The sequence below is a fragment of the Nipponia nippon genome, unplaced genomic scaffold, assembly GCF_047370975.1.
Source record: "Nipponia nippon isolate SJK-2023a ecotype South Korea unplaced genomic scaffold, ASM4737097v1 scaffold_28, whole genome shotgun sequence".
In the NCBI taxonomy this organism is placed as follows: Eukaryota; Metazoa; Chordata; class Aves; order Pelecaniformes; family Threskiornithidae; genus Nipponia; species Nipponia nippon.
Genome location: NW_028262345.1, coordinates 6,331,432 through 6,353,524, shown reverse-complemented (window position 1 = coordinate 6,353,524; position 22,093 = coordinate 6,331,432). Strand labels below are relative to the sequence as shown.

Genomic DNA, 22,093 nt, shown 5'->3' with positions numbered 1-22,093 from the left:
CTGACATTATTCTGGCAAGTGAAAAAAGGGCACAACAGCTTGGCAGCTTCTGGTCCCAGCTGGAAACGTGTGCTCTGACAAACCTGTGCTGGCTCTGCAGAAAGAGCTGACCTATTGCCAGTTCCTAGAGGGAATGGAGCATATCCAGAAATCAAGGATTTCTGTTTTCCCTCAAAAGGGCAAACACGAACAGCGGAACAATTCTGCAAGGCTACCAGGACATCAGAGAGACACAACTGCTTTCTTAAAAAAAAAAAAAAAGGGGGGGGGGGGGCACCAAGAAAGCAGCTGTATAAATCCTGTTGGATCAGCATTTATATTTTCGCACAAATTATAGTCAGCTGATTTCAAGTGCCATCATCAAATGGGAGAATATTTGGTAGCCTACACACCCACTGCCAGAATCTGCCTGGTAAAATGCTTTTGAGCTTCATAATGAAATTTGTTTCTTTCTGCTTCCTCTATTCTCCTACCAATTACTAGTTGCAGAAAACCTCCTGCTAGAAACTGTGTCATCTCACACATGTGCAAGTAAGCAAACACTGATCTAAATTCTGTAACGTGTTGAAAAGAGCTTATTTTCTGACATACTCTTATCCTCTCACTATTTCCAAGGATTGTACTCCTCTCAGCCTCAGACATGTATCATTCTGTTTCCTTTTCCTTGTTGAAAACCTGTAATCCTTGAAATTATGAGTCTTGCAGATTCATTTACAGAAAATTGATTTCTTTTAACTTGAGCTTTATTGCATGGAAAAATATGAGCAAAATTCTCTGAAGACAGAGGGTGAGGTTTGCAAGCACCTACTGCCTTGCACTGTTGGCAGCTATGGAATTACAAATGTAGTGAGTCCAAAATACTTGTGGAAGAAAGTTTTTTCTGTTTTAGCATAAAATTTTCTTTGTTTTTAAAGAAATGTAAAAGATTTTGATGAAATTTGTTTTTGTGAGTGGAAATTCCAAATTTTCATCAGCTCTAAGTAAAAGTAGATACATGGCACTGCTAATGTTCTTAAATGTCTTTGGCTGGCTGATAACAGAATTGCCCTTTGTTTATTACCTACTTGCTATATATGTTTGAACAGCACCTTACACAATGAGGCCTTAAGGCCTGGCTCATGCCTCCAGGTACCAGTGCAATAATAAAAACAACTGGAAATGAATTTACTGAGCTTATTCCAGAAAATAAGTGTTTCGCAGTAAATACAAAGCTATAGAATGCAATATGTTCTGAGATTATTTTCCTTGAAGCCACACTTAATGTTCACCACAGCTGATCTTTATTAAACATCAGAAGGTAAACCAAGCCCCATTTATGTACACAAATGCCAAAACCCAATTTTTATCAAATTACTAGAGAAGTCTTTTTGGCAATGTATGAGGTAACGAGTGGGCTATGCATCTGGTGTGTAGATTATTGGTTTGGTTAGAACAGAGCATGAGTAATCTTTTAATGTCCATATCATCAGACAGAGAAAGAAACATATTGAAAGCTGTGTTTGACAATGCAGGTCCACTCCTGTTACTGACTTTCTGAATTTTAAACCTCTTGGGAAAATTTAGATTTTTATTACCTGCTTTTACCTTTTTATTATCAACTGCTGAGTAATGTGACATTGCAAAATAAATAAATTCAATTATGAACCTCAATAAAATAAAAATAGTTTGTACATCTGAGAAGTGCTTTACATTTCTAGAGCTTCTTAAAGGAGATCTCAAAGGCCTTCACAAAGAAAAAATCAAGGTCTGGATTACATGCAAACATGGTTTAGTTATCTGGGTATCTTTGCTGTCTAGTCAAATTGGAACAACTATGCGCATATGAAAATTCTGCGGAGATTTAAACTCATTTGATATCATTTCAGCTTATTCATACAAATGCACAGTAAATTGCCATCAAACAAAGTTTAAACAACAGCAAATACTGTCAGACAGATACTTACTCGGTAAACCTTTCTGCCAGTTGAAAAACTTCATTGCCTCTGTATTTTTTCAGTAGTACTCTGCTGGAGGTAGCAGCCTGTCAGTCTGCCAGCAGGGCAGTTTATGTAACTCTGCCTATACCGCTACAGGCAAAATCAGCTGGTGTGGCTAAAACAGATTAAACTGATGACCTGAGCTCACATAGCTGATTTCTTCTGAAGCAGGTTAGGGAGTGCTTGCATAGATCGCTTTGCCCGCAGACCTGAGGGACTTCACACCTGTTACAGGGTTGGAATTAGGTATCTGCTGTGGCAACATGCTCACGGGCAGAGACACATTTCTGAAGAGGTTTGATTGTAGCCTTGTTTGGTGAAACAACATAAGCCAAGTTTAAACCAACATCAATGCTGTGCACAATTTGAGCTTGTTTAACTGGTGCAATAGTTTACTTTCAGTTTAAACAGTGCAGCTGCCACATGACAGCAAATGTCCCATCTCACAGCATCCTGGGAAGTGGACTCAGTAGATGAAATCGCCTCTGAGAGAGAGAGACAGTACCTGGATTTATGTGAGAGCTTAGATCGTTCTTCAGTTTTGTGCTAGCCCCGCTACAAAGAAGTGAGTTGCATCCAGAGGTATTCCCTTTTTTTAGCAAATGTGAAAACAGGGAGAGAGTGACTTGTCTATGATACCTTAATCTGTCAGTGGCAAAAATGGAGCCAGGACCCCCTTAGTCTTTCCGATCTGACCACACATTCTTCCTCGCCATGTTTCCACTGAGTTAGCTGAGCTAGCCGAAACAAACATCTCTGACCAATATATCACCTTTGACTTTGTGGCAATTTGATCCAAAGGAAACACAAATGCTGCTAATATATTGATCCTAAAAGTGAGAAGGAAATGCTCCAGGTCTTGTTGGCAAGCATGGGATAATAAAAGAAGATTATGGCAAAGTCCTTAAGGGATCATGCTGAAGATTATTTCTCTGAACCAATTAAGCATACGAATTAATTTCCTGAGGGATAATGTTTTATTAGAAAACAGCTTTTGTAGAGACCCTGGAGTTTGCCTTGCTTGTGATTTTTTTTTTTCCAAATTTGTTGTGGATGCTGCCGTCACACTAGCGAGAACATTTGCTTAGTCAGACTATGTTTTTCTGGAGTAGCTCTTCAGTGATTTTGCTAGAAATAGACGAAATCTAAATTATCTGAAAAGGAGGATTTACAGCCAAAACTTAACAAGTGACTCCTAACGCAAGAATGATCTAGGAGTTGTATTTCAGTTCTGTATTAATACCTGACTCTATTAGAGCATGTTTCACCAGGACATCTTAGGTGCTTTGCAAAGTGCACTAATGATGTTACCTTACAGATTAACAAATACAGGCATGGAGAAAAAAAAGAAGCTCCTTGGTCAAAATAACTTAGCTGTCTAGGAGCATGCAGGATGTCCAGTGCTTTGTAACTAGCACCTAACACCAGACTCTCTGGCTTGTAAGCCTGACATCAGGACTGACTGAGTGCGAGGCCATGAAAATGTTGGATTTATGCAACACAGTAATTGCAGAGAGCCTTGCCATGGAGATTCAGCTTGAGGCCTTGACTATATCCTAGCTACTGCAAAGATATGCAGAGTATCAGGAGTGATGCTAGTAGTCCTGCTTCTTCCATCCTCTCTGACACTCATGCAAGGTTTGGGGAGCATATTCACATTGGACACTATCTTTAGCTACCAGTCCTCAAGAAAACTTGCAGGAACTGCAGGATGATGGTGAACTCACCCTGGAGGATCAGGGTGCAGGTACTTAAAAGTATTTGTGTGCTTGTGATAAATGCTTTGTGGATTTAAGCTCAGAGCAGTAAGACCGGGGAACCATGCCCAAAGCTCACAGTTCCTATTATTTATCTCTGCTTGACTTAATTCACGTTTTAACACAAGCAGAGAAAAAAGGTAAAAACGTGTTACATACATACATACGTACAGTATCAAGTGTCAGCGCACCCTGAATTTATGAGCACTTTCCTTTCTTCAGATTTCCAAGATGCTGGCTCCTCTCTGGAAACACTTAGCTGAACAACCCACCAGCGCACTCAGTACTCCCTTCCTCACAGAGAAGAATCAATACAGTTGAAAAAAACCAAAAAGGACAAGAATAAAAAAACGTGACATGAATGTGTAACTGTATGGAGGAGTTGGAGTTACTGTTAGCCTATCTGTTAGCATCTCAATCCAGAAGTTATCCAGAAGAATGCAAGAAATGCCTTATCTGGGGAATCTTCTGGCTTCTAGCCAGGGCTCTCTTTCAACTGTACTCCTTGGCTCTCTATGCTTCTGGCTGCAAGGCACAGTTTTCTAGACTTAATCCACAGCTAGATGCCTTATTTCCTCTGTTGCTAAACATAGAAACCATCCACAGTTCTTTCAAGTGACAATAATAGGAGTTTAAAGTGCTCCGTCTTTTCATAAGAGAAAGCTATCTGCCTCAGATCCATGGGGTCCTATGTTCCAAAACCATTTTTGATTCTAGCCCTGGGAGAAATTTACTTTTTACGTGCCTGAGCTTCAGCCTAGGTCAAATCAGTAGGACAAATAATCTGCAGACTGCTGCAGGTATATGAAGACAAGCTGAGTTTCCTGTGAACCACATAAGAAATATCAGGAGCTAGCATACTAAAGCAAAGCTATGCTTTATTCTTTAGGCCAAAAACATTTGTCTTAGCAGACCGTAGCCTATCTCCTGTAAGTGCTGTAAGAGGTGGGAATGCTAATAAACCTAACTTCTTGTATTTGTTTTTTCTTCTTTTCCGCTGACCTACACCTCAAGTATAAAATTAACCTTTGTCTATATTCACAGGTAGGCCCTTTCCAAGAGGATCTGAACTATGATAAGATTCTCTGAAAAGCTATTAGCTACTAAACTCTGTGTTAAGAGCCCCAGGCTAAGCCCATAAAAGAACGGGAAAGATACCTCCTTGCTTCATGGAGGCTGGGTCCCTAAAACCGTATATAGGAGCAGTGTGGGATCATTACAGTTTTAGTATATGACATGGTATTTAGCCAAAACGGCCTTTTTGAGTCATTTCTATGAATGACTGTCTCCAGCAGTGCCTTTCTGGGAAGCTCTTTTCCCAGTGGGGACATGCTCATCAACAGACTGATCTGTTACAGATGAACAAGCACTCAGTCAAACAGCTTGAGTTGAACTGTGAACTCTAACTGGAAAGCTACCAATAAAAAGAACAGAGAAAAAAGTTCTCTTGATTTTAGCCTAACCAATGTTTTTCTGTAAATTGCACTAAATGAGGAATTGATAACAAGATTCTGCAGCCTTAATGAAATTACAATGAGTGATCTATACATGTGTCTCCAAGCATAACAGCCAAGGTCTTCTCTGAGGCAGAGCGAGAAGGTGACTTGGCATATTTTCAGACCATGAGTTTATTTTTATGAAACGGTTAGCACAGATCAGCAACCTGCATACAGACTAATAACTACAGGAATAATAGGAAAAGTTGCTTCTATGTTGAAGGAGAACTTCTGGATAAATGTGTCCTTATTTCCAGTATTGTTTCCTGCACACTAATCTTTGTATGCAGTGGGGACAGATGCATGTTGCTCATCAGCTCAATAGAAGTTTTCCATTCTACTAACTTCCCATATGCCATTATATAGGCAGAGGCATTATTTCTGCAATTGATTTGTAGCTTCAACAGCATAAAAGAAAGGACAAGCTTTAGCAAAAAGAGATGAGAGAAAGAATCCAGCATTTAATGTACTGGCTAGAGCAGCTTTGTTGTCTTGACTGTGAGATACAACCCGGAGCGTTGATGCGAGCAGGCTTGAGAGCAAAATATTCCATACCCAGCAGCTCTGAGACAGTAGCCTTAGGCCACCTGCTGCAGACAACCTCAGAATGGAATTCAAGAGATGTAGAGGTGTTGGATTTTATTCTAAAGGTCAGTGACTTCTCCCTCCAAAATTTATTACTGGATTCAATCAGTTACTCTAAAGTCACTATGAGGCATTTGTAAAGGATTCAGTCTTACCTATTTGGAATCCGATAATGATTTATTAATAGTTTTATGAAATAAATGTTTTATAGAAAAGGCAAAAAAGTGAAATGAATTTCCATAATACTGGCCATGGTAAACGTAACCCTTGTGAACAGAGTCCATTCTATTGTATTAAGGGTTCTCAGTCACTGGGCAGTATAGAGCTCTTGTGTGAATAAAATGAAATTAACTGTGATGTGCCCTTGTAAATACATGGCTCCAGGATGCTACTGGTGATTTTTTTTTTAAAATGCAAACATGCGTTTGCTGGCAGACACATTGTGACAGATGCCTGCTTTAACCTTCGAACTTCGGACACATGGAATCCACTGTACCTACATTTGTAATTTTTTTTTAAGTAGCCCTCTGTGCTGCCAGAATTGTAAGAGTATTAAGGCTTGCTAATGTTGTTCAGTTTGCTGAATTGTCCTCATTTCTAGAAAAATTTAACAGGATCATAGGAGCAGAAATGATACCAGTAACAAAAAACATCCCTATTTTGCAGCAAGATCTAGGAACGAAATTCCCTGGCTGAGGCTTTATTTATAGTGCTGCTTTTAATTTTGATCCCTGAGAATGAAGAAGCTTGCAAATGAAAAGCAAGAGGGACCGAGTCCTGTGCAGGGAGCTGCCAGCATTAGTATACACATGCAAGCTAGGAGCTGGGGGTGTCCAGTTCTCCTGGCAGCTTGTTGGCTTGGGAGGAAACAGTGGAGTTGGAATAGTCACAGCGCATATGCACGCTACGTTTAAACAGTCTAGCAAAACATGGCCCTTGTTTATTGTTGTAGTTATAATGGTTTGCCATTTAGATGAGCCTGTATAAAATTTATACCCACTTAATATCTTTTTTATTATGCAGTTAATCACTAGGAGGAATAAAAAGGGAGAGAGTCTGAAGGCTTCTATTTCAGTTGCTTAATAGAGTGCTTGTAGTGGGGGAGCAAGAGAGAGTTTGCTAACTTTTTGTTTTAGTAAGATGGATTATATTTGAGGATTTCTGATGGTGAGGATTTCTGAAGAACAGTACTCTTCATGAATGAATTTCACTGACAAGGAAACACAGCTCATCTCAAATGTTGGGTGAGGGACTTTGCTTCCTTGGAAAGCGGTCATCCTGCTCATCTAGGTTATCCTTGGGACCAGCCTTTTCCTTTCTTTGTGGTCTGCTCCTGCTCTTTGACACTAGTTTCATACCCCAGATAATGTTTTTCACTTTTCATATATTGTCCCTTCATTTGTTGCCACCCACCTCAAGTTAACTTTAACTGTCCATAACATAAATTGAAAACAGTTAACGTTTGTAGCACAACCCCATTATTGTCCTAGAGCCTCACTATCTTGAGTCCTCACTCACTCAACCTCCTTCAAGCTGACATGAAGAGCAAGGTCTCCAACCCATTTCTTCCCCTGGCTCATACCTTCGAGCATAACCCCCCAAAACATCCTTTCTCCTGAGGTGTATTTCTCCTTTTCACTGTTTCCATGGCGTGGGGAATTGCTGTGTTGACTGTGGACATTGTTCCCTTTAGGACAGGAATGGTACGTGATTATAGGCCATTTGTGAAGAAATACCACTGCTCTTCTTAGAGGCATCATTTAGCAGGGAGCCAAATTAAGGGTGCTGATCCCAGTATAATATTGTGCCTGGACTGTCTAGCTGAATGGTTCCTGACCTGAGCGGTCCACAGATGCTACACCGAGTCCTCAAATTCAGATTACTTTCATTGCACTACTGCACTAACATTTTAGTAATAAGAATTTGTGGTAGTCTGGAAGACATGGCAAAGACTGTCTTTTAAATAAAGTAAAATCATGAAACCATAACATTTGCCTTTGTCTGCTTCACTCCAGCAAGACAATGCTGAGATTAAAAGGCAGAAGGAATTATTCTGACCTCATCTTGGCCCTAGAGAGAATTGAAGAAAACCATATTGATGGGGAACTTCAAACACCATGTAAATAAGCTCCAAGAATGAGAAAGCATCAGCTTGACTTTTTTGGGTAGCAAGAAATAAGTCATGACTGAGGTTTTACACTTACACCTGTGATGAACGTAGCAATAATTTTTTATTATCTTCTTTATTTCAGCAAGGAGCTCTGCACAAGTGTCAATAAAAATAAAACATATATAAATCATGGAAATAGTCTCTTTGAGCAGATGTGCACGGTAGGAAATAAGGAAGCATTTGGGACAGAAAGTGAAAAGCGCAGCATTTAATGCACTTAGCTTTCTAATAGCATTTCTGGATTCTTAGAGCACAGCTTTGCCCATCTCATTTTAATTTGGTTCTGTGCCCAAATTTTTAATGCTGACATGGCCTCCACCACAGAATGAATGAATGTCTACAGTCCATTACACTCACAACAGCCCTGCATCAGTGACATGTTACCCAATTCAGAGGTCAAATATATGTACCCCAAGATCTTAATTTCATCGAATTTTAAAAATACATTTCTGTGCCACATTTCGCACTAGCACTGCAGAAAAAACACCTTTAGATTGTTCTTTAGATCTGCAGATAGTAATAGATGTATGGTTTGTAACCATAGACTTTGAGTCTCCATTTTAAATATAATCACGTCCTCAGTCTTGCACACTGTTCTATTTACCGGATTAATGTTCCTCCTTTCAAGAACTTCTAGGATTTGTTTTCTCATTTTTTTAATGGTGCTGCTGGTGTGGGACTGGTCAGGTGTCTTTACTCCTGGTGGCCACAGAACTTCCATCTAGGATGAAAAGGCTATTGATATCTACAGCTGGGAGGGGCAAGGAGGTTCACCTAAATAGTACCTGTGCACCCAGAATGACCTAAAGTACAATCTTAACGTCAAAATTGAAAGGTAGAAGGCTCTGTGGGAATTGACAGTGTTTTCATTTAAGAAAAATGATGTTTAGATTTAGCAGAGGGCTGGACTTAATGGAATAAAAGGCCCCTTCTGCTTCTCTGTTCCTGTGATAGGAAAGTACACGACATGAAGGAAGAACCTATAAATTAGATGCTCAAAATTTTCTATTAGGTGCTGGTCACTATTGTACCAGTACAAGTACTGGATATCTCTTCAGAGTGCGAACCAATCCAGAGGAAAACTACCGTAATCCTTTGCACTTTACTCACTCCCATTTTCTGCTTTTTATATCAGACTTTTAATGAGAATTCTGTGATAATGAAATTTTGCTTAGAGAAAATTGATCTTGCTATTAAAAAGTTACTCTAAAATAACTAGGATTTGAAACAGTAATAGGTGTGAAAGACCAAAGCAGAAAATAAAATATATCTGAATACAGTCATATTATGGTTTTAAATTAGAACTTAAATTATGTGTTGAATATTAGCTTTGAAAGATGTACTTCCCAGTCCTCAACCTGAAAAGGACCATTGTCTCGGAGAATGATATTTAATGAACTACCTTATGGGCTTGGAACTTCTGTACTCACAAGCTGACACCTAAAATTTAGGACACAACACCTCACCAGTATTAATTTAAAATGAATGCTAGTAAAATTCTAAAGGATCCGAATCCTATCTAGGAAGGCACACACCTGATCTGTCCTGTCCAAAGGCAAGGTGAAGGGGCAGGCTGCTCACAGCGTCCAGGGTGCGCCTGTGACATTGATGTCCACAGGAAGAGCACAGTGCCGTTAGCAGCAAGGCTGCACAGGCAGAGGTAGTCCTTATGGCCCACAGCGGACACATCGCCACTCCTCACAGGGAGGGAAGTGGAAAGTGGGCAAATTAACAGAAGGCCATACAGGAGCTAGAAACTGATTCCGCTTTTCAGAAATGTAGCAGCAGTGCCTTCCCTTCCTGGCTTTGGAGATGGCTTCTTGGTCAGCTCATGGGAGTAATCACTGCACTATCTCTGATGTGCTGGAGGAGCGGTAAATGTCACGAGACCAATGCTGCCTTTTTCTTTTTTTTAAAAGAAAGATTCATGGACTGACTATTTGCTTGCCTTACCCCATTAACTCCCTACGTGCCCAGCAAGCCAGAAAGAGAACAACATCACTTACTCTTGCTGATATTAACAGGAAAGATGTACTGTTGGCAAATAATAAATACTGTACATTTGCGAGTTTGCTTTTGCATGTAGATTAATGGGTTGTGGGTTTAAATTATGTATTTCTAATGTACCTATCACCAAGGACATAAAAATTCATTGAGGAAATGAATCTTTAGTGATCCCACCATTGTGTGTTAAGAAGGCAATGGACAGGCCTTCCTTGCTAAATGCTTTACTCAGGTAGGGGGGGTTCCGCTGTTCAGATTCCACTCATCAAGCAGAAGTAATACAGAGTTAGAGCTTGTCTTGCAAAGCCACTACCTTTAAAATCCTTGGCATTTCACGAGAGGGTGAGTACTTAGTTCTCTCAAACAGAAGGTGCATTTTAGCTAGTGTCTTAGTTCAGATCAACAGCACACTTCCAAAGCACATATCCTCATTGTCACAGAGTGTGCAACCTAGACTCCTTGCAGAAAAAACTGAATGGAAAAATGTGCTCTGGGGACTCCCATGATGTGTGGCAGCGCCTACTGGGCATTCAATTAACGTGACCGTACTAGATCTGGCCTGCAGAAAAGCCATCAAAGCTTGTAATATGGATATTAGGTCCTCACCACCAGTTGTTTCATGCTATAGATCCTCTGCTATTAGGCTGCACTACTTGCTAATGTAGACATAGCCAAAGTCTCTTCCTGAGCTCAGGTTCTTCTAAACTCATTTCTTTAACCTTTCTCAGGCTGGCAACAATCAGCTAGAGATGAGTCCCAGGGTCCTTACACAACAAGCGTGCATAATCAGGCAGCTTCCTATTACCTACTATTCCTCTCTGAAGGACAGTCAAGTGAATCTTCCATATGTACACCCTGAATACAACGATCATGAAAAAACCAGTCTCTCTAACTATGGTCACAGTAACATGTAGTTCAGCTCCTCCCAACTCATCCTGGTCATTTTGATTTAGTCTTTCTGATGTATATTCCTATCCCACCCACAAGCACATACCTTGATTCTGGAAACTGATGCTTTAAGCTGGAAAGATGTCATTTATCTCAACCGCATTGTGGCATATCCCTTGTAAAGATTCCAATAGATCTGTAAGCCCCAGAGTTTATTGGTATAGATGGCCACATAACTGAAGTATTATCTTAGCAGAAACTGCTCAAGGAATATAGATGGATTTTTGCGCAATGAAATTGTATGATCAATCATAGGATTCAGCTGCAGAAAACAAAGCCTTGTTGATATATCTCTGCCATTAGAAAGACATTTTAAACAGTTGCTTTCTATCTTGAGTGTCACAAGTCTGGAAATCCTGATGCAAGTGCTTCAGTGAATAACCTAGTTCTGCCAGATGAGGGCTGATGAGGACTTATTCTGATGAGGACACCATTTTCTTAGGTGGCGTAGGGCTCCCTGTGCAAATGTGCACAACACAGAAAAGTATCTTTTCTGCTAATCAGGCACCAGCTTCTTGTGGGTAGAAGACTTGGGCCCAGAAATTGGTCCAAAGGAAATAAAGTGCTTTAGTTTGAGTTCCCTCATTATGTTTCAGCTCCAATGGCAGATGCTGGTGTTCTGCACTCAGTCCCAGCTTTGGAAACAGTAAGATGAGAGAGGTCATCATTAATTTCTACTTGAGAGAGGCAGAGAACTAGAGCGCCTCAAAGTCCTGTTCTTTTCATTCTCAGATGCTCAACTGCTACTGAAGCCTTTAAAAGGTATGGCTTCTATTGATCACGGCAAGAATATTTTTGCCTAAAGCTCTTCAACTCCTTATGAACATCAATGACAAAAACTTAGCCTATACAAACCCGCCCTGACTCATGAGATGAAAGCATCTTCGTATATTTCTGCACAGGTTGGGTTTGGTCCCTCTACTCTTAACATTGCTGTCTTTCCATCTCTTGTAAATGTCAACCGGAATTGCCCTGGCAGGGTAGAATCCCACAAGAAATCATGCTTTTATAATCAGAGAAATATGAAAGGTGTCAGGACACAATACTTGAGTAATTCCTCACTTCCTCAGGCCAAAATTTCCACATGAGGAGTAGAGAGCTGTGAACCAAGGGAGAGATGGTGGAATTTTGTAATGCAGCAGCACTTGAGAAAATATGTGAAAAACGTAGTAAAAAAGTTTGATTTTGATGACATATCCAGAGCAGCTAGGTTAGAGGCAATCTAAAAGAGAATACCCTGCCATCTAGCACTAATATCCCAGAAAATAATAACAGCTCTTCCTTTCAATAGCTGGTACTTGATTTTAATAGGTCCAGAGCACATAAGAGCTCCCACAAAGATGAGGCAGACGTATTTAAATCAGTCAAACAGAACACTTTCCCATCCCTTCCCCTGATCCTATAGGAGTACATTTATGGTCTAATATATTATTGACGAGGCTGACTTTCATAAAAGTGCTCTGGCATAAGTGGTTATAAATGTGTATCGTCTGCTCTGTATAATCCATTAACTCATTAAAATAATTGTCTTAATTTGATTGTTAAAGTGATTAATAGGGCAAGTGTTAAAGGAAATTAATACTCCAAATTGAAGCATAACTGCAGCCGAAAAATAACTCCACTGGATTGATGTGGTAACAAGGTACAGGCTTGTGGTTAATGAGCCTTGGGAAGTTAAATATAGAATGGTGTGGGGAAGACAGGAAGAAGACAATTCCTCTATGAAGCATGCCTGGAATGGCTTTGTGACCTGAACCTGGAGTCCTCCATCCAGCTCAATGTTTGTCCAAGCACAATCAGACCAGGGACTCTGCTGCCTGGGCCCATAAGTCATGCTAGCTGGGGAGGAAACACCAGGACTGATTTTATCTACTCTAAGGTGGGGGAGTAACAAGCTAGGAACTATTTAGAGAAACTGGATGTACTCAAATTCATGGGGCTGCGTGGGAGGCTCCAAGAATGCTGAGAACAGTGGCCAACGTGACAGTAAGGCTAAAGGAAGAGAGGAAGATGCAATTTAGCAAGGCTTTTTACACTGTCTCCTGCAGCATTTGTATTTAGAAGCTAAGGATGGGCCTCATGAATGGGCTACTAGGTGGGTCAAAACTGGGCTGGCTCACCAGGCTTAAAGGGCAACAATCAATGACCAATATCTGGGAATCCATATTAGGGACCATGTTGTTCAACATTTTAATCAGTGACCTAGATGATATCACAGAGCATTTATCTGCAAGAAAGATGAGGATGACAACAGACTAGGGACGTGGCTCAGCATCCGTCTAAAGGGACTATCCCTACAGCGTCACTCCTGGAACCAAACACTGAAGATTGCAACAGGTTGTTTATAAAACCCCTCACATTTACTAATTACAGAAGATTTCCATCCCTTATGTATCACCTTTCTTTTGCACAGGGTCTTCTATTGCTTTTAAATGTCACATCCAATGCAAGGCACAGTATTTTATCAAGAAATACATGATCTCCCATGTATCTGCTAATAGAGTACATTTCAATTGTGCCTCTCATTTCTGGTTTTTAGTACACCTTTAGATGGAAAACAAAAAAAGTAAAATAGAGCCAACTTGAAAAGCAATTCTTTCCCAGCAAAGCATCCACTTCTTTTAATTCAGGATCTAACATACTCTTCCAGTAAATTCTCCTCATTTTCACAGGCTAACAATAGCAGAGACTTTATACTTAGCATTCTATTTGATCCATGTAAAATGATAAAATATTAAATGTATACTCTTTTAAAAATCCCCCCTAGATAACTGGTTGCCAATCAGTTTCTTCAGCAAATCCATGACAGCGACAGAGATGAGTTCCTTGCAGAAATTACTCTTTCACATAGATTTTGGAAGGATGCCACAGCCTCCTGCATTGAGTAACTGAGTTATACAGTATGTATTGTAATATCAAACCATATATAGTAACACTGAAGGATGTCTAACAGCCATTTATTACTGAGATAATAGAAATCAGAGCTGTTTTCTCCCTGTGAGAGACACCCATTTATTGCTCTCTCTCCTCCGCTGCCATTACACTTGCACCTCCCTTTCCAGCTAAGCAATCATTCATATTAAGGCTTATTATGCAGCATCTTTATTTGGAAATAGTTTATATTCAAGCATAGAAATTAAGGGAACTATTCAGCCATTGATGTAACAGGCATTGGAAAAGCCTGTTTCAATGGCAAAAGCAAAATCGCAGTACAGAGGGAACTAGCAATGGAAGAGGCTGGATTATTGAGCTTAAGCAAACAGATGGGAATCATCTTCTCATAAGAGTCTCCCTTCAGTAGGTACTTTGCTAGCACCTGGGTTCTGTGTAGACTGGCACAATTACCCATATCTAAGAGAACAGACTCCTCATTGCAGCTGAGGTCCCAGCAGCGCAGTGAAGAGGGAGCTAGTGTAAATCCCTGTTCTTTCTCCCCATCTCCTCCTCATCTCACAAGAGACAGCTCCCTAGCTGCTTTAGGCAACATTCAGCTGCAAGGCACCCCACTGTCCCAGAGAAGAATCAGAATGCAGGAGAAACCCTGTACTACACAGAGTCAGGGATGTGAGAGCTAAGGAAACCGCTAAATTCAATGACCTTATGCCAGCTGCAGACTTCTCTATGCTAAATTGATTCTCATTTGCATGGATAAGGCCAAGTCCTAATCTGTTTACAGCTTAAAGAGGAGGTAGTGAAGCTGAATCAGATAGTTTAGAAAAATTTGCAGCTCTGTGTGTTCACACCTGGGTCAGGTTTGCAACTAACTCCAGAGAGGAAATGTTTGTCTCTGGAAAAGCATCCATAATTGCCTTTTGCGAACTGTTAAGCACCTTCCTCTAAAGCAGCTGGTCATGGCTGCTGCTGCTGGAGATGGACTATTGGACTAGATGGTACTCTTGTCTGTCCCACTCTGGTAACTGCTTGGTCCTGAAGGACAGAAAAGTAGTTTTCTATGCCACTGACTGAAAACTGGGAAATCTTATCCTGGTGATGCTTAGTCCCTGTGCCCCTTGGCTTACAAAGTAGGGAGCAGTGGCATTGTTAACACTGATGTACAGTGTATGAAACTACCCGAGTCTGCCAGCTCCGCGAGATTCACATGTGAAAATGTTTTTTTATTGTTTGTTTATTTGATTCTGGGTGAAAATTACTATTTCCTTTTTGCCTTTTTCAAAGCTTTGAAAGAGAGCACTTTCCCCCTTGGCAATACTGTGAATTTGCATTGAAAAGTCACTTCACATTTTTTATAGCAGAGCCAACTTTTGCATGGTAGTAGTGTTTTTGCAGTTATGTGAACTCCAACATTTGTGTCTGTGGGGAGAAAACTCATTGCTGGAATGCAAATCATTTCACGTTTTCTGTCTTCAGTGAGGGTTTTTTTCTCCCTTTCCTGTTCTGCTCCTCTGATACCACTTCCAACATTTCATCACTTATACAATGTAGAAATTGTTGTTCTGTTCATTCCAGCATTGGTAGATCAGATGGTGAGAAGGCGGCGGCTTAATACCTGCTCTTGGTTAATTTTCAGGAGATATGGAAATGAACAGACAAATGTCTGTGACTAAAGGACCACTGAATGTTACCATAAGCAGTAAATTCTTAGGAAAGTAGGTATGAATACTGATCGCATTGCAGCTGCAAGAGGTAAAGTTTCTGGAATAGAAAGGAAAGGCTCACTCTGGAGCTTTATGCAGTTTGCTTTCAATTCCATTTACAGTTATTTCTTGGTTTTATATCCTGTTTTATTGAAATCCATTTTTTACTTTAATGTTTTTTGACTTGGGGATAGATTTTTTGCCTTGAGCACATGAATGAAATGCCACACTGTAAAGTGCCAGTTAAAATTATCAATGCAAATACTGCAGTGATGGTTTTATGAGTCTCTTGGCATTTTTTCCCCTAAGTGTTTCTGGGTTAAGAGTATTTATTTTGCTTAGTTCAAACAGAAACTCATGCCTCATAATTTGATTAGCATGTCAAAAGGCAGTTACTGGTTTGCACCTGTCTCAATGCCATTCTGCTGTTTACTTGCTCCTTGGATTTTCTCTCATTAGCATATTTTCAGGGAGTTTTGTGATGGATCAATCAGTCTTAAGGGATTAAAATGCTCTACTTGACCCCTGGATAAGAGGAATGTAGGCTAAAGCAGTGCATGTTTCTCCTAGACACGTAGACCATGACAACTCCCTGGTGGACCTGCTCCGATGGCAGGTTTCGTCTTTAGCAGAGGAAGCTTTAAATGGCTCTTCCATTCTTTGTGTCTGCTGAACCTGCCACTGGTGGGCACATATAGCTGTGCAGAGGGTGAAGAATAGAAAAAAGAGAAAAAAAAACAAACCACCCCCACCCCGGATCTCTCTCCGAGTCCTCCAAAGCCACTGAGCAGACCTCACAATGTACGGTGAGATGCAGCACTGGAAACCTTCAGCATTGTTAGCCATAAACTTTCCTGGAACTGGAGCAGGACTGTGTACTTCAGGCATCGCAAAGAAGACTGCAGATAGTTTGAAAGGATTTCCCTGCATTTGTTTCAAGGCAGTCACATACAGGAAGTGATTCCTTTGGTATACAAGAGACTGGAACGGTTGGCAGAAAGGGCCCTCTGATAGGGTTAAGATCTGTAACAATAAACTGAAATGTACAGCTATAATAACAGGAAGAAAGCAGGAGAGATTTCTTTAAAGGAATTGAAAAAGCTTAGGATCAACAGACCATTCACTTTGGAATGCAACTTTGCATGTTTCGGATATAATTCCCTGTGGCTTATGATATGGCTGCAGTGTTTCATTACTATCTTTTTTCCAAGTATCTGTAACAGGGTGCAGAAAGTACACCCTTCTTGTTAGCCATCTTGCTATCTAAGGTTTAAGAGGGCAGACCAATAGGGGCATGGAAATAAATATTGGATTTATTTAATATTTTCAGAGATTACTCTACACAGATAAGTCCTAACAGCGTGGACCGTGATTTTGCAGCCCTTGGCAAATGGAGCAGAAAATATTGCACAGCTCATAGCCTACAAACGCTTATGAACCCTAAAGCAATTGAAGATTTTTATAACTCAGTTTGGACAAGCCCATTTGAACAAGTATATTGGATTTGAAAGGAAAAAACTGAGAATAAGTAGCAAACCATGGGCAAGAAAGAAAGATGGCAAAAAGAGAGAACAACTCTTTTTACTACTTATTCTTGTAAGGTCCTACCTAGACATTAAGATCCCCTTGCTATAAGCTTTACGTAAACATATAGACAGAGCATGAGTGAGTTTCCAGGCTCTCTTTGGCTCACTGGGGCTTCCCGAGGATGTCTGCACTCTCCTTCCAGAGTATGCTGGAAGATACCTTACAGCAACATTGCTATTCTTAGGTAGACACCTGCAACATTTATTTCAGGTACTGGTTCACGAAAGTGAACTGGCCAGCCCACAGTGCTCTGATGAAATAAGCTTCTTATCAGCAGTGAATAAACCAAGAACAAGACCTTGGAAAGGAAGTCACTGGCTAATATACTTCCCTGGGTACTGCAGCGTCTCCATTAGCTAAAGTGAGGCCAAGTGCTCCTCCTTGTGACAGAGACAGATGTTACCAGTGATGAAACACTGCATGACAAGCAGGGTCACTTTCTGTGGCTGCTATACTACTGGCTGGCACTGGCATTGCCCTAGAGCACTGTGGCTTTGTGAGGTGGAAAGCAGAGCCAGGCTGAAATGGGTAGCTACTTACACTTATTCCCACAGAGCCACGGCAATCCAGACCCTTTCAGGATTACCTTGGGTGCTGCCAGCCTGCCCATGAGGCACGTTACTTGCCCCTGTTGCTGCAAAATGAGGGTTTGGGTTTTTCCCAGAACATCCTGATATGTTGACAAGAAAACTATGTGTGCGTACGTGTGCGTGTGCATGTTCACTAACTGCTCACCTTCCTCTCCAGCTTCAGCTCTTTCTCTTGTAGGCAACTCTGTAGAACAGTTCACAGAGCAACTATATGAAACAGATTACAATTTGTATTTTCTTTTTCCTCCTTAGGATTGTTTCGTGGACAAAAGAGAAGGGCAGTACAATATTCTCTTCTGAACAAACTCAGCTTGCCCAGCTTCAAAAAGGTTTCTAAATGCCTGCCTGTGGTAAGGAATGGGAGACTATGGGAGACTGATGGCTGGATGTGTTTTTGTTAAAGTTTTATAAAGCGAGAACTTCATTTTTCAAAAAGTATTTCGTTACGTCCAGAGTGGTGGCAGCTCAGAGAAGAGGCAACAACAAAAATGTGTTAAATGATAGCAGACAGATACTGAGTAGACAGGAGAAATGGGTTAGCCACAGTCTGAGGTAGCTTGACCTCCCGACTCCTACGACGTTGACTTTGCAGCGTGAGCATCTGCCTATGTGCTCTATTGGGAGTATGTTCCCTGCTCTAGCAACTTAATTCTGGTTGTCTTCAGCATCTATGCTTTAAATAGATCCACTTCCATACATACTCCCCCAAATGTAATCAGGCCATTCACAGGAAAAGATGTAAAGAAACTGCATTGCCCTGATAGTCCTAATCCACAAAAATGAAAAATAATTATTAAGTGGTCTCAGAGTGGCAGCTCTGATTTGTGAACATCAAAGGCGACAGAGCCTCTTCTCTTCCTCTCTAACTAGCTGTTCTGCGATGCAGCAGACACTGGCTGGGGGCAGTGCAGCAGGCTGATAGTAGCTGAGCCATGGAGCTTGGGTGAGTGAGTGAGTTCATGTTTAATTAGGCAGCTCTCCAGGGGATCAGAGATTCTGAGGTGCTGAAAATGCACATGGTTGCTTTGCACAGATCCTAAAGAAGCATTTATTTTCCCTCTGAACACAACAAGAGAAGGGAGAAAAATGTTGACCTCAAAAAAGATCAAGTATTAAAGATTCCCTGGCATGGATGATAGGAGTGGAAGCAAAGTAGGGACATACTTCCAGTTTGGCTTTAGCGAATGACACAAACACTGTGCATGAAACAATCTTCGTAAGTGCCCCCACCCTGAGAAGCAAAATGCTCCAGGAGAGAAGTAATAAATTACAACTGTGACTAACTAAAATTACCCTTGATTATAAGCAAGGGTGTCTAGTCAGCCCTGAGAAGCTAGCGGCTGAACAACGAGACTCCTTAGTTCTATTCCTTGGTCCAGCAGGGCAGTACAGTTTCAGACTGACACAGTGACTGCAAGCACTGTAATCTTGATTATGCTGCAAAGTCTCAGTGCAGCTTGAGGGAGTCCCTGAAAGGTCTCATTCTATCCTACTCATCTGCAAAACAGAGATAAATGAGAGGTGTCTTGAGCCTTCATTAATATTTGCAGGAGTACTTTGAAGTGCATGGTGCACTGTACTGCAGAGTGGTTAACACTACAGCAAAGCCATGCATGGCCTCAGACATCAGCAGCAAACTTTTCGCTGCACAGCCCATTGCACTGGTTCTAGCCCAGCTTCCCGTCTGCTGTTTGTGGGCTTGTCATCCTGCTGTAAAGCCTTTCAGAAGCAGAAGATTGGTGCTGGAGTTCAGTTTCTGCCTTAAACATTCATTTTGCACCTTTACTATGCAACCACAGTTCCTTCTACAGAAAGTTGTTTGATCAGTTTTGATGCTGCTGGCTTTTGTTGCTCTTGGACACTCTGATGGAGAATGGGATTTAAATTTGCAAAAGCAAGTGCTGTAGCCTCGGCACCAAAGAGTCCTTGGTGATGGGAATAAGCTCAACAGCAAAGAAAACAGATAAATCCACTGAGCCAGCTGCTACGGCTGCAGTAATTTGCACCTGGCTGCTATACCCCTAAGCAGTATCTCTTACATAGAACTGAAGGCAGCCAGATGGGTAAAGGGCCAAAGCACTGAGGAGTCAGGAGACACTAGCATGCAGTAGACATATAACAATAAAATCTGGGTTCCCAGGTGTGTGATGAAAAACAGAGGCAGGGAATAAAAGCTGTTAGCAGAACTGCAAATTCTAATGGTAGCTCAGACTGAGATTTTAAACAGACTCCAGGCTTCTAGAGGACCATATGAAGTAGGTGCAGGCACAGCACAAATCTGCGTGAAATGTCCGTGAGAGCAGAATTTGGCTGTATCTCATGCTGGGTTACTGGATCATCTGGAGTGGAATAGTTTGCACTGGCTCTTTTAAAACTGAAGGGCAGTGATTTATCTATTTTTATTTTTCCAACAAGCAAATATAAGTTGAAGGTTTAAGTTAAATTAGTTACAGTGGGTAATTGTGGGCTGTACTATGCATAGAATCATAGAATCCTTTGGTTGGAAAAGACCCTTAAGATCATCAAGTCCAACCGTTAACCTAGCACTGTCAAGTCCATCACTAAACCATGTCCCTAAGCACCACATCTACACGCCTTTTAAATACCTCCATGGATGGGGACTCAACCGCTTCCCTGGGCAGCCTGTGCCAGTGCCTGACTGCCCTTTCAGTGAAGAATTTTTTCCTAATACCCAATCTAAACCCCCAATTTTTCCTAATATCCAACGTAAACCTCCCCTGGCACAGCTTGAGACCATTTCCTCTCATCCTATCGCTTGTTACTTGGAAGAAGAGACCGACCCCCACCTCGCTACAGCCTCCTTTCAGGCAGTTGTAGAGAGCAGTAAGGTCTCCCCTCAGCCTCCTCTTCTCCAGGCTGAGCACCCCCAGCTCCCTCAGCCGCTCCGCACCAGCCTTGTGCTCCAGACCCTTCCCCAGCCTTGCTGCCCTGCTCTGGCCACGCTCCAGCACCTCAACATCCTTCTTGGAGTGAGGGGCCCAACACTGAACACAGGATTTGAGGTGCAGCCTCACCAGTGCCGAGTACAGGGAGACGGTCACTTCCCTCGTCCTGCTGGCCACACTATTCCTGATACGAACCAGGATAATCTTGGCTTTCTTGGCTACCTGGCCACACTGCTGGCTCATAATTCAGCCAGCTGTTGACCAACACCCCCAGGTCCTTTTCCACTGGGCAGCTCTCCAGCCACTCCTCCCCAAGCCTGTAGCGTTGCAGCGGGTTATTGTGACCCAAGTGCAGGACCTGGCACTCAGCCTTGTTGACCCTCACACAGTTGGCCTCGGCCCATCGATCCCCTCATCCAGACCGTTGATAAAGATATTAAAAAGAACTGTCCCCAATACCGAGCCCTGGGGAACACCACTTGTGACCGGCTGCCAACTGGATTTAACTCTATTCACCACAACTCTCGGGGCCCAGCCATCCAGCCAGTTTTTTACCCAGTTTTTTATGCAGGCCTTCTACTGGGCCTATGAATAGGAATGACTCTCACTCAGAGCGAAGGCTTTGTTGAATATAGTAGAATGGTAAACTGTGATGGCAGAAATCAAAACAGGTGAATATTCAGTCAGCAGCCAGAGTAGCAAAATTAATCGGTAAATTACATGTTTACTTTATTGCCCTAGTGGAAAGAGAATGCAAGCGGAGGTTTAGAGCAAGAATAACTTGTCTATTTTTTAAGCCAGAAGGAGATTTCAGAATTTTACTTGTTTCCTTTGTAGGAAATATCTCAGGCGTATCTCAAAAAGATACATGGCAAGTTTCTTCTACTCATCAGAACAAATCAATGCTTGCAGAAACCACCAGTAACTGTTATAGCTAAAACCTCCACCTTCCTAAAAGCAGGCAAATGTAAAAGGAGAGCCCAGCAGACATAATACTGCATTAGGGCTGTTAATTCTATTTATGTCTTTAGCTTAGGTACCCTATGTTGCTGTTGATGGGCTGTCTGATGTCTATATACTTCAGGTTTCAATACTATCAGTAAGGGTTCTGGTTGTGTTTGACTCAGGGAAAATAGTCTGAGCTCAGGAGTGCTAGTCCTAAGTTACCGGGGTCATTCTGCCAGTTACTGATGAATATGCAGCTCTAAAGATATTCTTGAGTGTTTTTAAATGCAGTACAAAAGGAACAGAGCTGAAGTTAAACAAAGCAATTATTTCCGAACTTGAGCTTTCACAATAGAGACAAATTGTAATCACACGCTTTGAAACCTGCAATTACAAGCAGTTCCTGCTAACCCTTTGCCCGCCTCCTTTGTGATAGATAGAAAATGAGCTACAAGGCCTTAGCCAGTGCTTCTCTTTTGTTTCTTGATACTCAGCAGAACTTCCCTGAACTTGCCAGGAGCATTAGCTTTTTTA

At 41.5% G+C, this 22,093-nt stretch overlaps 1 long non-coding RNA gene across 5 annotated transcripts in view; it reads right to left on the bottom strand.

Annotated features, from left to right (window-relative positions):
• The window catches only part of LOC148055002 (uncharacterized), a 220,624-nt gene that overhangs the window by 48,393 nt on the left and 150,138 nt on the right, over positions 1–22,093 (bottom strand). Inside the window, exon 1 of one of the 5 annotated variants that reach the window (XR_015706105.1) lies at positions 1,944–2,083. The exons of the other annotated variants lie outside the window; for them this stretch is intronic. This is a non-coding gene — a long non-coding RNA (uncharacterized LOC148055002). Of the gene's footprint in view, positions 1–1,943; positions 2,084–22,093 lie in introns of those variants that run through there. 5 annotated transcript variants of the gene reach the window in all.